This window comes from Eleutherodactylus coqui, chromosome 13 (genome assembly GCF_035609145.1).
Source record: "Eleutherodactylus coqui strain aEleCoq1 chromosome 13, aEleCoq1.hap1, whole genome shotgun sequence".
NCBI lineage: Eukaryota > Metazoa > Chordata > Amphibia > Anura > Eleutherodactylidae > Eleutherodactylus > Eleutherodactylus coqui.
The window spans coordinates 95,038,226-95,051,895 of record NC_089849.1 but is presented as its reverse complement, the minus strand read 5'-3'; the positions used below and the strand labels follow the sequence as shown (position 1 = coordinate 95,051,895).

Sequence of the window (13,670 nt, the reverse complement as noted above, 5' to 3'; positions counted from 1 at the left end):
TCACTATTCTGCTGGTGGAGTCACTGTGTACATACATTACTTATCCTGTACTGACCCTGAGTACAGCCTGGGTTATACTCCAGAGCTGAAACTGCAATTCTGCTGATTGTCATTGGAAACAGTCAGAAAACCTGGAGACAGACCCACCCCTAAGAGTTCAAGCTTTCTAGAATGTAGGGTGAGCAATTAGGTGACTGTTTAGTGACTGGTGTAAGTATGATGCTTCTGAGAATGTGAGTCACCAAAGCAGAGATTATTACAGTGACTCCGCCAGCAGAATAATGAGTGCAGCTCTAGAGCATAATACAGAATGTAACTCAGGATCAGTACAAAATAAGTAATCTATATACACAGTGACTCCACCAGCAGAATAGTGAGTGCAGCTCTGGGGTATAATACAGGATGTAACTCAGGATCAGTACAGGATAAGTAATGTAATACATGTATAGTGACTCCATTGGCAGAATAATGAGTGCAGCTCTGGAGTATAATACAGTATGTTACTCAGGATTAGTACAATATAATAAATATAATGACTGCACTGGTTCTGTAGATTAATTCTATATATATATATATATATATATATATATATATATATATATATATATATACACATTGTAACACTGTGACTGAGTACCGAAGACAAGCTCTTACAAATAGATATTGAGGAAAGCACCTCATAGGGATGATACAGGACCACAAAAAGCGATGAAAGAAAGTAATGGAGGACTCACCTGGTGTGAACACTTGGGCCTGATGGACCAGATATCACACCTGCAGTCCTGTCCTATGTTAGAGGTTCCCTCCTATGCTAGGGTAGCATCCAACTGAAGTAAATGGAGAGCTGCAAATTAACCAAAACTCCAGAAAGGCGTTTTGTAAAAACCTAGAATACACGTATGAAAAATCCTCATAGGAGGATGAAACCTAGACAGCTCCCAATACTGAAATGTAAGTGACAAACCAATGCCACTTACTTGGAAGGAGGGGGTATGGATGCAATTCACACATGGTTGGACTGTCCTGTAAGCAGTAAGGTCCATGATGTAGTATATTTCCTGCCTGTATCTCCACAGGCATCTTTCAATTTTCCATCCTTCCTCTCATTGACAGTCCTCATCATTTATCCCCTCTTAACCCCACAGACTACGCTCAGACTCTTGAGGGCTACCATCTGTCTACCATCGATGTGTTGCTCATGTAGACACTCCAGAGCCGCTGACCCTTTGTTAAACAGAGTCTCCCCATCGTGGAGTCATCCCAGCTCGGTCGTAGATACAGAGCGTTCTCATAATGATATGTCTTTACACATTCCAGAGCACATTAGCATTATAAACTACCAGGCTGGTACGCCAATGTTGGATCCTGAGGGACAACGTAGCTAGCTGCCAGATGTTGTATTCCGGGGCCACAGACGACTCAGAAGAGAGAGCTTGGAAACTTTAGCACAAATAAATGGTTTTGATAGCACGTTGAGCAGAGAGAGAGGACGATCTTTTATCTCAGTGAACAGTTGATCACAGACTGCATTCGTTTAGCATCCGTCTTTCTAATAACTTGATAATGTCACCAAGATTTATGGCTCAGCTCGAATGTTCCGACTGTAGAATCTGCTCCAACTACAAATGAAGGAAGTAATTGGTATTCTGCCAGAGGGGTCAAAACATCTTACAGGCCACCCATAAACTAGAAGGTGGTCATGATTTGTCCTCTGCCTTATGGTCAGTAAAGTTTGGAGGACAAGTCTATAGGGAGTAGGCTCCCTGCCATTACTTCATTTTCCTTGGCTCATCTTAAAGGATCGTTCGTATGAAGCTTCTGGACCAAAACGCAAAATCTGTAACGGGGTGTTTGAGCCGCCCAAGTACCAGGACTTTGGAGCAACTGCTAGCTCTGCACCCCTTATAGCTACTCCTACGTTTCTGTACTGTTATGTCCTATAATCCACAAAACACACCCAGAACTGGCTATGCTGCTGGCACATCCAAAGCATCTCTCCCCCCCCCCCCTCCCGAGACCACCTTCCCAAATCACAGGACAAAGTGCAGGTTTGACCTCTCCAATTCCTATATTTATACTGGTTGTCAGCAGGGCACCCACAGACACATCCCTAACAGCTTAACCTGTGGTCCCATATTGTACTGCATTGCAGGAGATCTAGTTTGACAGCCTTGGTCTACTGTGCACTTATTTTACCACTGCATCTCTTATAGTTGTTGGAGTAGTCCTCTTAATTTAGAGTTATCAATAAGGCTACCAAAGTCTGAGTTCTCTTATGTGACATACAAATTAACAATGATCATGAGAGAGAACGAGAGGCATCAACTGTGTGAAGTCACCACTGTGCTCTTTCTAAGGAGCCCAGCCCAGTGTTAACTTTATTTATAGTGCAAAGCAGGACAAAGGAAAGTATAGTGTCCAGTCATAGTAGACCAACATTATAGAAAGTAGCAAAACATACAGAGTCTAGAAGAGTAAAGGAATGTGAAAAACATGACTAAATATGGTTTTCAAGAAATGCTGAGTCAGACTAAATGTTAACCCTTCAATAACCAGTGTAACAGATCACCTTAATAATCTCACGTAGTGCAACAGAAAAAAAACATGCTCTGTGTAGACACTGATTCAAATAGGGGATCTTTCATTATCCATTTAGTCAAGGCCAACTCTCTGGATGAACATTGGGAGTAATAGGCTGAACTAGATGGACATACGTAACAAGATATGCCATATGGCCTTACATAATGTTACTATGTAATGGATCTGCCTTCTCGACATGGTTCTGTTTTGTATGGCTTCTTTCAGTTCGATCATTTGCATGTTGGTGTCGGCTTTGATAGTATCACTCAGCGCCTTTTTTGGCGGTCGGGTCTTCTTTTGCTGCTGATCATTTCAAGCATCATCGATGTTTGTGATGAATTAGCTCGCATTATGTGGCCGAAGTATGAGAGTCTCTGTGCCGTAATTTTGCTCTCCAATGAAAATCCTTGTTTGATGCGATGCAGGACTGTTCTGTTCATGATTCTGATGGTCCAAGAAATTTGTAGGACTTTCCTTCAGCACCAAAGTTTGAAGGCATCAATCCTCCTAAGTGTCCAACGTTCGCAGAAACAAGCTGTGATTGAGACATTGACTGCTCCGACCACCTGGCACCTTGCCTCAATGCCCGTGTCCACATTCTCCAGATACCACCAACATTGCACTCTGACCGAGTACGATACATTGCTCTATTTCGGGTCCTGATTCCCCATTGTGGTTGGTTTTTGATCCATGGAAGATGAAGTCTTGAACTGCCTTGATTTCTTCACTATTGATCCCACACCGTACATTGGCTGCTATCATGATCCTAGCCTTCCTAGTACTTAAGTTTAGGCCCACCTCCCTCTTGAACCTCTAGCATCAGTTGTTTAAGATGTGGTATTCGCAAAATAGATGTGAGATCCAACAACTTGAGAGTTAATGGCAGAATTGGAGAACATATAAGGCATTCTGTAAATCGAGATCTCCCCCAATCCAAGGCGACGGCGGTCATATTTCTCTTATTCTGGTGTAGTGTATCATACTGTGCAATATTGGATTGGGAGATAAATGATTAGTTGCTGTGCTTCTCAGCTCAGTGTTTATGGATTCTGAATGTACCGTTGCTTTCGATGTGACTGGAATACAAGATATGATCAACATCAATACACATCTAATAATCTGAAGCTTTTGTAGACAGTTTATGACGATATAACCTGTAAATTGGGCTACGTGAGCGGAGCTTCAAAGTAACAGAGCAAGCTGAATTCATCACGGTACATTTAGGCCCTTTTCACACGGGCGACAAAGTTGCGCGATTTTCTTGTGTTGTGACAATGTGACAAATCGCATGTATCCGTATGCTTTACATTAGTGATGTTTTGTAGCGTGCCACACTGCGAGTCAAAAACCTTGCACGTTTTACGATATGCACACAACTTGTGATGTTTTATAGCCCATGTTTCCATATGGAGCCTTCTTCTCTGTTGCATTGCACAAAAACGTGATTTTCATGCGGTGCGATGCAACTTTGACAGTAGGAAATCCTACTGTCAAAGCCCTAAAATAAGGCCTATCTGCAGGAAAAATGAAGAATACATCACCTCTTTGGCGCTGTCATCTTCCTGCACATCTGAAGCTTCGGCAAACTTGCTGCAGAGCTTCCTGGTCAGGAATTTAAAAATCCCCACATCCAGGAAGCTCTGCCTCTGATTGGTTCTCGATTGCTGGCTCAGCCAATCAGAGCCATCACTCAAGGAACCAATCTCAGCCATTCCTTGAATCATTCATTTAGTTTTTGTAACTTATTATACTCCAGTAACACGGGTGATCCGGATTCCGCATGCGAAAGCCCACAGCGCAATCCAGCTCTGTTCCTGGCCCGGCATCCCTGCGTACCTGCCATTTTCTATATTGCGAAAAATCTGCTGCATTTCCGTTAAGTTTCGGCAACATAATTTGTAATCCGCAGCATCTCTCAAACTTCTTGCGTATCCGCAGCAGAAAAAATTCACGATCTGTGATGGAGATTTGTAAAGTCTCATTCACTCGACTTGTACTGTAAACACTGCAGAATTTCTGCAGCGGCTCCATAATTGGAATTTCCGCAGCGGATCCTGCATGTGTGAGGGTGACCTACGAGCAGCTTTAGGCGACCATATTTGTGCGTGTTTTTGCACACACAAAATGCACAGAGAAGAGAACCCATTTATATTAACCCTTTTCAATCCACTGTCTGACGTCTAAAGACATTCTGATTGAAGGCTGTACAGCTTCCGATGTCAGAAGTCGGCCGGCAGGGTATTCTTACTGTATATCACTAGCCGCTCTGTTGTCGGGGCCTTTCCAGCATGTCCAATACCGCATGTGCTGACTCTAGTCAGTAGGTGGCGTCTTTGTATAATGGCAGAAAGAGAAAACCCCCTAGGAAACCCTGAATCCAAAATTCAATTACAAAGGGGTTAATGGATTTGTTCTCATAAACATTTTTTCTGCATGCGCAAAAAAATTGGTCCTGCTCTATCTTTCTGCATATTGCGCAACTAAGGCTCCCATAGAAAACTATGGGAGGTGCACAAATGAAACAAATGCGCAATTCCATGAATGGACCTCATTAGGCTAAATAGTCTGTTAAATCAGGGCGGAGGTGGTTATGTGTACATGTGCGCAAAAAGTACAGTACTATGCGCCGATAAGCGTGCAATTCTGCCTCCTAAACCTTGTTTGCTGCACAAATGCCTTGCGCTGAAGTGTGCGCTAAGGCACATACAGTTGTCTGATGCCGCCACAGTCTAACGGAGTCCCAGTGTAAACCAGAAGTTGTGACCGGCTCCACATCTTATATGTAAAACATTCACGGATTAATTGAGTTGCGTAAACGTAAACATATTTGTGCGTGTTTTTGAAGAATGTGCGCTACGTATTTCTGACGTCAATGGGTTCATTCTCATGGGGTTTTTTGTGCACGTATTTTACTCACCCGAAAAGAGACGCAAAATGCTGTGTTTTTGTGTGCGTTTGCGCACTCTAGATCCCCGTAGGAGTACATGGGGGCGCGCAAATGCAAACATATGTACGCAAAGGTATGCACAAAACACTGTGCATACCGCCTCCTCGAGAGGCTGACAAGCCTCTTAAATCAGGGCGCAGGAAATTCCCCCGCCCCTGTGAATGAGCTCAGTATTTGCGCAGGCACGAGCACAAAAAACACTTCTTTACTGCAAAAATACGTTGCGCAGAAGCAAGTGTTCTGCATTTCAGCTCGTGTGTGGCAGCCCTCTCCCTGCGCAAATCAACAGGAAAATAGAGCATGCTGCATGTTTTTTTGCGCAGTTGAATGGCACACGACACGTTCACGCATGCGAACTAATGCATTGAAATGAGTGGGTTCTGTTTTCTGCGTATTGCACGTGCAAATACGGTCATGTGAATCCGGCGTTAACGTGCGGTAACAGCGAGACGACCGCATTCTCAAGTCAACAAAGAGATTTATTGAAGGATTTCGTCTCGCTGTAAAGACAGTGAATGACATTTACTCTAAAGCATCAATACAGCCGGAAGACAACTTGGTCACGGCGACTCAGTTGCGCTTTAAAGGCAAACACTGAATATAAAGCAGTGCAGATAATCCTGGTGACCAGGTGAGTATTGATTTTTTTTTGTTAGCTAGTTCCTATTTTCGGGGGAGGCCTTTTATTTCAAGCCTCCCCTGAAAACTGAGTAGGTCTTACTATTTATTGGTGTAGGACCTACTTTCAGGGAAACACGATAGATAGATAGATAGATAGATAGATAGATAGATAGATAGATATGAGATAGATAGATAGATAGATAGATAGATAGATAGATAGATATGAGATAGATAGATAGATAGATAGATATGAGATAGATAAATGGATAGACAGATATGGGATAGATAGAGAGATATGGGATAGATAGATAGATATGGGATAGATAGATAGATAGATATGAGATAGATAGATATGGGATAGATAGATAGATAGATAGATATGGGATGGATGGATAGATAGATAGATAGATAGATAGATATGAGATAGATAGATAGATAGATAGATAGATAGATAGATAGATATGAGATAGATAGATAGATATGGGATAGATAGATAGATATGAGATAGATAGATAGATATGAGATAGATAGATATGGGATAGATAGATAGATAGATAGATAGATAGATAGATAGATAGATAGATAGATAGATATGGGATAGATGGATAGATAGATAGATAGATAGATAGATAGATAGATAGATAGATAGATAGATAGATAGATAGATATGAGATAGATAGATAGATATGAGATAGATAGATATGGGATAGATAGATAGATAGATAGATATGGGATAGATGGATAGATAGATAGATAGATAGATAGATAGATAGATATGAGATAGATAGATAGATATGGGATAGATAGATAGATAGATAGATAGATAGATAGATAGATAGATAGATAGATAGATATGGGATAGATAGATAGATATGTGATAGATAGATATGGGATAGATAGATATGGGATAGATAGATATGGGATAGATAGATAGATAGATAGATAGATAGATAGATAGATAGATAGATAGATAGATAGATAGATATGGGATAGATAGATAGATAATGATCTATCTATCATCAATATTGAAACATATGGAGATCTATGCTGGTATTGGTTTCAAGTATAATTTTTGCTCAAGTTATTGTAAATATGAAAGGCCGCATGTAGCCACACCCATTATCACTAGGCCCACCCTCTTTTTAACACGTGCTGTGGCCAGATATAAAAGAAAAAAATTAACATATTATAGTAGTTATATTTCTGTACATAGGGGGCAGTATTATAGTAAGTATATTCTTGTACATAGGGGGCAGTATTATAGTAGTTATATTCTTGTACATAGGGGGCAGTATTATAGTAGTTATATTCTTGTACGTAGGGGCAGTAATATAGTAGTTATATTCTTGTACGTAGGGGGCAGTATTATAGTAGGTATATTCTTGTACATAGGGGCAGTATTATATTAGTTATATTCTTGTACGTAGGGGGCAGTATTATAGTAGTTATATTCTTGTACATAGGGGGCAGTATTATAGTAGTTATATTCTTGTACATAGGGGGCAGTATTATAGTAGTTATATTCTTGTACATAGGAGGCAGTATTATAGTCAGTATATTCTTGTACATAGGGGGCAGTATTATAGTAGTTATATTCTTGTACATAGGAGCAGTATTATAGTAGTTATATTCTTGTACGTAGGGGCAGTAATATAGTAGTTATATTCTTGTACGTAGGGGGCAGTATTATAGTAGGTATATTCTTGTACATAGGGGCAGTATTATATTAGTTATATTCTTGTACGTAGGGGGCAGTATTATAGTAGTTATATTCTTGTACATAGGGGGCAGTATTATAGTAGTTATACTCTTTTGCATGGGGGCAGTATTATAGTAGTTATATTCTTGTACATAGGAGGCAGTATTATAGTAGTTATATTCTTGTACATAGGGGCAGTATTATAGTAGTTATACTCTTGTACATGGGGGGCAGTATTATAGTAGTTATATTCTTGTACATAGGAGGCAGTATTATAGTAGTTATATTCCTTTACATAGGAGGCAGTATTATAGTAGTTATATTCTTGTACATAGGGGGCAGTATTATAGTAGTTATATTCTTGTACATAGGGGGCAGTATTATAGTAGTTATATTCTTGTACATAGGGAGCAGTATTATAGTAGTTATATTCTTGTACATAGGGGACAGTATCATAGTAGTTATATTCTTGTACATAGAGGAAGTATTATAGCAGTTATACTCTTGTACATAGGGGGCAGTATTATAGTAGTTATATCCTTGTACATAAGTGGGGCAGTATTATAGTAGGTATATTCTTGTACATCGGGGACAGTATAATAGTAGTTATATTCTTGTACATAGGAGCAGTATTATAGTAGTTATATTCTTGTACATAGGGGGCAGTATTATAGTAGGTATATTCTTGTACATAGAGGCAGTAATATAGTAGTTATATTCTTGTACGTAGGGGGCAGTATTATAGTAGGTATATTCTTGTACATAGGGACAGTATTATTGTAGTTATATTCTTGTACATAGGGGCAGTATTATAGTAGGTATATTCTTGTACATAGGAGGTAGTATTACAGTAGTTATATTCTTGTACGTAGGGGGAAGTATTATAGTAGGTATATTCTTGTACATAGGGGGCAGTATTATATTAGTTATATTCTTGTACGTAGGGGGCAGTATTATAGTAGTTATATCCTTGTACATAGGGGGCAGTATTATATTAGTTATATTCTTGTACGTAGGGGGCAGTATTATAGTAGTTATATCCTTGTACATAGGGGGCAGTATTATATTAGTTATATTCTTGTACGTAGGGGGCAGTATTATAGTAGGTATATTCTTGTACATAGGAGCAGTATTATAGTAGCTATATTCTTGTACGTAGGGGGCAGTATTATAGTAGGTATATTCTTGTACTTAGGAGCAGTATTATAGTAGCTATATTCTTGTACGTAGGAGGCAGTATTATAGTAGTTATATTCTTGTACCTAGGGGGCAGTATTATAGTAGGTATATTCTTGTACATAGGGGGCAGTATTAGAGTAGTTCTATTCTTATACACAGGGCTCACTATTAATATATTTATATTGTTCTATATAGGGACAGTTTTATACTATATTCTTGTAGATTGGGAGCAGTATAATAATAGTTGTATTCAGGTACTTTTTAGTCATTGGTTATAATCACAGGCTCCTCCCATGATAAAAAAAAGAACTATAAAATCTTTTCTACCTTCTGAGACATGATGGAAAAAACATATTCTGCAAGTCATGATTTCCTGGGATTTTAAACTTCCTTTAACCTTGGTTAATCTCCTTAAATATGGCTGCAGTTTTATTTAGTAATTATCTTTGAGAGATAATTATTAATTCAGATGATGCTCATTCCTCGTGATAAGCGACAAGGCAAGGTGACCCGTTTTGTTAATCCAGCGTGAAGATTAGTAGACATCAAAAGACGCTGACTTATTGATGTCTGTTCTGCTCCATAAATTCAAAAGCGTATTGTACAAGTGCACATGAGTAATAGTGTCCCTGTCCATGGTGCTGAATTACAGCAAGTGCCCATCCGAGCTAACAGTACGTTCCCTCTGCAAAGGGAAGAGCCACAGTACATAATACTGGCTTAAGAAATTCTGAACTCATGAAATACTAGTAGATATTAAAGGGGTCTCTTGGCTTGTTTCAACTAATGATGTATCCTCTGGATAGGTCATTAGTAGTTAATAGCGGGGGTCCGCCACTCAGGACCCTTGTCCATCAGCTAGTCGTCCAGCCCACTGGACATTGTCATCAGCAGACGGTGAAGAAAGTGTAGGCACCAGATTTACCCTCAGGCCGAAGTCAGACGAGCTATTTTTTCTACGCGCCTATGTGCGCAAAACAAATTGCCTCTATTGGAACCATTGGTTCCCTATGAAGTGTTCCATTTTTACACAGGAGTAAAATACTCGCACCTGGTGGAGAAAGCTAAAGTTTTCATATTATATCTCAATTATTTCTTCATACATTTATTGCATGTAAAACAATCTTCTGTTGTCACCTGGAAACCACCAACAAGTAGGTTAAAGGTGGTGAAGATAGCTTTTATTATATGTTCTTCTTTAACTCTTGGATTGTACAAAAACTTGATTAACACATGAATGTCTATGTAGCATGTTTCACATATGTACACTTGTGTAAATGTCTGTTCTCTCCATGCTTTCTGCATTCATCACTAGCTTTCCCTTTGCCTTCCTGACCCTAGAGGTAACATGTTTCACATACTCGGCAGCAGATTGTGCAGTCAATGAGAAGTAAAACAGTGTCTAATTAGCACATTTGTGTTGTCTTTGTAGACAACCTCATGCCTTGCAGTAAACAGATCCACATAGATGCAGGTGGAAACAATGTATGAGAATAAGAGAGAAATAACTGGAAATGTAATTCCTTATATCTCAGCCGCAGCAAATCCTGGCCGCCTGAAAACAACAGCACTGCGCAGAACTAGGAATGATAAGAAGAAGGAAAAAACAGCTACTTGTATGCTATAGTGACATCATGCTCAGAATTCTGATCCATGTAGAAACTGCTAAACCATTTAATCTTTTACATGTGACCGCTACATATAAAAGGCTTACAGAGGGGAGTGGCTCCCTCTGTCACCCAACATACCCATTGAATGTTGGAGGGTGGCTCCCTCTGTCACCCAACATACCCATTGAATGTTGGAGGGTGGCTCCCTCTGTCACCCAACATACCCATCAACCGGTTGCTATGGCACTCGGAGTCTTGAAGATGGTTATCTACAATGGCCTATGAGGCTCAGTCTCTCTTGCATCCTATTACGCGGTTTTCATGTAATGGGATGCAACTTTGACAATAGGAAAACCTAGCTGCAGGAAAAAAATAAGACATCACCTAGAAGTGCTGTCCGGCTCTGCACATCTTGTCCCCAGGTCCTCGGCACTGGTCGTCTTCATTTCTTCTGGCCGGGGATTGAAAATATTCTGCCTCCTGAAAGCGCTGCCTCTGATTGGCTGAGCGCTGTGACCAATCACAGCTATTCAATCCCTGGCTAGAGGATATGAAGAAGACCAGGGGCGAAAATGCACCAGAGCCGGACAGCGCTTCTAGGTGACAATTATTTTTTTCTGCAGCTCGGGCTTATTTTCAGGGTAGGCCTGATATTTTAACTCCCCCCCCCCCCCCCCCCACACACACACACAAAAAAAAAGAAAGAAAGAAAGAAAATAAAATCCACAGCGCAGGGAGTCCCCTCATCACTGAGCACTGTGACAGGAGGGGACTCCCCGTGGGGATGAAGGAATCCCTTGCCACATCTGTCACAGCAGTGGCAGACAAGCGTGATCTTCTTCCTATGTTTTCAATGTGGCTGGCACTGCTGCCGCCGCTCCCGTTGACAACAAGGTGAAACCCCTGGATGTGACAGCATCCAGGAGTTTCACATCCAAGGAATCCTCTGCTGCAGCTGTCACAGCCACAGCACGGGATATCAATCCTTCCCCATTGCTTTCAATGGGGACACACTAATTATGTGTGATTTTTACCTCCGGTCATGTGTTTTTTACACATACGTTGTGCGATTTCTTTTTAAGTGTGCCTATTCATCACTGCAAATTGATTGAAATTATTGTTACACTGATTTAGGGACCATAAAACCTTCGCTCCCTTATCAGTGACTATTTCAAGATGTTTGTATTTCTGTTGTGGTATTCTTTTAAAGGGGTTGTCCCGCGATAGCAAGTGGGGTTATACACTTCTGTATGGCCATATTAATGCACTTTGTAATATACATCGTGCATTAAATATTGGCCATACAGAAGTTATACACTTACCCCCTCCGCATGCGCAGAAGACCTGTGCGGCGCGAGCTCGCCGGAGCGGCCCCTTCAGCGCAAGCGCGTCTAATCCAGGGAGAAGGCGGCTTTGGTCGGCGCCATGGAGACGGGGACGCCAGCACCGGAGGGGGTAAGTGTATAACTTCTGTATGGCCAATATTTAATGCACGATGTATATTACAAAGTGCATTAATATGGCCATACAGAAGTGTATAACCCCACTTGCTGCCGCGGGACAACCCCTTTAAGTGCAAATTAATCACATCCATGTCTGTGCCTTGTAATAAATGTATATAAATATGCATGCCTCTTCGAATCTATTTAATTTAAGCTGGAATAAGAACCCTAAGTAGGTTGGAAAGCTCGCATTAACATCATATATTTTTGTTATCCTTTAAAAGGTATCATATCTACAAGATTACATGGTTTCTCTTGCTGAGAACAATCACAATTTGTTTAACTCACACAGTGAAAACAATGGCGAAAATAGCTAATTTTGCATAGATTGTCTCATCAAAAATGGAATGGAAGGTAATCAAAAAGTCATATAGATCAAGTCTGAAATCATTGCAAAAAAATACCTCCATAATTTTGCTATTGACATAATCAATCTGACTGCAGAAATAATTTATCATCTCATTAATACCACACGGCGAACTCCATTAAAAAAGTACCAGCATTTCCGATTTTGTTAACCTTGTCCCCCCCCAAAAATGCTATAAAAACATGATCCAAATGTTATATGTTCCTAAGGCCTCATTCAGTGAGCGTTCTTTTGCGCACAAATAGTAGCGGAAAGGATTGCCGCTCGCATGTGGAAAAATTGTGTGAACGCAGCAACTAATTTGCGCATAATTTGCTGGTTCCCATGTTCTGTGGTGCGTGCTGTGTGTTAATCCAGCTCCCATAGGAGTCAATGGGAACTCCTGCGCAAAGCCCTGGTCCTATCTTTTCTCGCACATGCACCTTAGATGCAGGCATTGTAGCCACGCATGTCCTATATTTTGCAGGTGCGAGTATTTTGCACATCTGAAAATCATTCATGTGAACGTTTCAGTAGGAAAACATTGACGCGTTCTTTTTGCATGGCTATTTGTGCACAAAAAAGTGCTCGTCTGACCGGGGCCAAACGATGGGATAAACGAAGACTAGAGCTCATCCCACAAAAAACAAGCCGGTATAGAGCTCTGTCAATGGAAAATAAAATACGATTTTGGCTCCTGGAATGCGGTGACACAAAAGCAAATCTTTAAAATATATATTTTTTAGTGTACAAGAATAGCAAAGCATGAAGCAAGTATAAACCTGGTAACGCCGGAATCATGCTGACCCAGAAAATAACGTTATCACATTATTTATTCTGCATGCTGAACACCAGAAAAAAGAAATCCAAAAAACAATGGCAGAATTCCTTTTTTTTCCAATCCCCATCAAAAAATTTTGTAAGCGTTTGTAAAAAATGCATTATATGTACCTCCAAATAATGTCATTAAAAACACAATTTACCACATAAAAAACAATCCCCCATATAGCTATGTTGACAGAAAGATTAACCCTTTGCAATCTAATTTTGGATTCAAGGTTTCCTAGAGGGCCTTCTCTTTCTGCCATTTTACACTTGCGCCATCAGCTGACTAGAGCCAGTACTGCAGTATGTGACATGCAGGAGAGGCCCCCAACAACAGAGCGGCCAGTAATCTACAGTAAGA

General features: G+C 40.4%; 1 protein-coding gene across 3 annotated transcripts in view; it reads left to right on the top strand.

The window, feature by feature from the left end:
• SHISA6 (shisa family member 6) overlaps positions 1 to 13,670 on the top strand; it is a 334,205-nt gene that overhangs the window by 165,507 nt on the left and 155,028 nt on the right. The gene's annotated exons all lie outside the window — the stretch shown is intronic.